Raw genomic sequence first — 2000 nt, 5'->3', positions numbered from 1 at the left:
CATTTATGTGCGTAAAGACGCCTCGTGGAAGGAGCCCTAGCCTCAGCGATAGTGTTCAACTCGCTGGGGAAGTGCATCTGTTACAGGCAAGCTCCGTTGAGCGGCCAGACATGAAGGCTCCATGACTCTGGATTTGGATGCTATATCGTTAACTGTGCTTGAGAGAGGAGGTCTCTCTTCAGTGAGTCTTCCACGGTGGGGCTACCAGCATCTCCACCAGTTCTGGGAACCACGGCTGATTGGGTCATTTCGGTGCCACTAACAGAACAGATTCCTTTCCTCTCTGATTTTGCAAAGCACGCGAGGCAGAAGTTTCACTGGAGGAAAGGCATACTTGCGTACTTTCGGCCAGCTGTGAGCTAGTGCATCCACTCCCAGGGGAGACCGTGTCAGTGAATAAAACAGCGGGCAGTGAGTGTTCTCCGATGATGCGAAGACATCCACCTACGCCCTGCCGAATACACTCCAAATCATATTGACTGTCAAAGGGTGTAATCTCCACTCTCCGTGGATTACCCCGCCCCTCGACAGTAAATCCGCGCCGTAATTCCGGCGTCCGGGGACATGTACTGCCAATGGATGGAGAGGAGGTGTCGATCTGCCCACAGAAGAAGATCTCTCGCCAGCCGAGTCGCATACGGCTCCCCAACCCGTGCTCGATGCATCTGTCGTAACAGTTTTTCTCCTGGTCACTTGGCCAATAGGAACACCCTGGTGATACAGTGTCATATCGTGCCAAGGGGCCAGCGCTGTCAAGCAGTCGCGCGTTACTTGTACGCACAAGGTGCCCGCGCGCCATGCGCTCTGTGGCACGCGACTTTTCAGCCAGAGCTGAAGCGGTCGCATATGCAGGAGTCCTAATTTGCACACTGTTGAGGCGGCAGCCATCTGGCCGAGCGCCCTCTGAAAGCATTTCAGCGGGGGAGAGTTCCCTAACCTGAAGACTGCGAGAGAGCTGATCAGTTTTTGTGTGCGCTCTTCCGAAAGACGCGCTCGCATATTGATTGAATTCAGCTCTACTCCTAAAAAGGAGATGTTCTGGCTCGGTACCAGCATGCTCTTTTGCATATTCACAGTCAGCCCTAAGCTCTGAACATGAGCGAGAAGTCTGAGCTTATCGCTGAGCAGGGCGCTCTCTGATTGGGCTAAGACTAGCCAATCTGAGACTTGAGAAGTTTGGCCTGATACACCTGGAGTATCGCCATGACGTGCAGTGCTGAAGCTACCTGTCCTGCCCCGGAGAAAGCCTTGCCGGCAAAGTTTGCAGTGGCACGGCACTGGAGGTACCACTCGTCCAGACGGCTTCTGGCCGGCTCGGCAGGAGGCGCCCACTCCAAACCGAGCTCATCAACCGCCTTGGTCAGGACGCTTAGGAGCTCCACATCACTATGATGGAGGTCCCCCGCGTCGCTGCCGTGGGGCGCGGTGTAATCCAGCGGGCTGTTGGACCACTCCTCCCTCGCAGACGCTGCCACCGAAATGGCATCATCTTCATCCTCAGCGTCCTCCATGGCACTGAAAGACATCATATCTCTCGCGCCGAGGGAGGGACAGAGATCAGCGGTCATGAAGCGCACTGGAAGGGGACCTGCACCAGGGGGGTGAGGAGCGCGTGGGCACTGAGCCGGCGCGAGCTCGTCACCTGACCCGGACAGATCCACATCGGAAGCTCGCGTCACTTTACTCCTTGGCTCAAATGAGGCTGCAGAGGAAGAGCGCGGCATAGCTATTTGGGCGAGTTCATCGCCTTGGACGATGGCAACACGGAGTCTGAGAGTCCAAAGGCTCATATCTCCGCAGTGGGGGCAATCCGACCCCCCAAGCGCCACCTCTGCGTGGGCGCGACCCAGGCAAAAGACGCACGATTCGTGGCCATCGGAGAGTTCGATTGGCTCTGGGCAGGAGAGGCAATGGCCAGAGGTCATCCTTGTCTGAAGCTCACCGGAACACAGCAGGGGAAGAGAAGGTTGTTCGCTGCAGCGTGTAGATCACGGTGAGTA

General features: G+C 56.5%; 1 pseudogene; it reads left to right on the top strand.

Annotated features, from left to right (window-relative positions):
• Positions 1 to 1910: 1910 nt before the first annotated feature.
• LOC107722124 (EF-hand calcium-binding domain-containing protein 1-like) overlaps positions 1911 to 2000 on the top strand; it is a 2028-nt pseudogene continuing 1938 nt past the window's right edge.

Source organism: Sinocyclocheilus rhinocerous, unplaced genomic scaffold (genome assembly GCF_001515625.1).
Source record: "Sinocyclocheilus rhinocerous isolate Xijiao unplaced genomic scaffold, SAMN03320098_v1.1 scaffold781, whole genome shotgun sequence".
NCBI lineage: Eukaryota > Metazoa > Chordata > Actinopteri > Cypriniformes > Cyprinidae > Sinocyclocheilus > Sinocyclocheilus rhinocerous.
The sequence above is the reverse complement of the archived record's forward strand: the minus strand, read 5'-3'. Positions and strand labels throughout refer to the sequence as shown.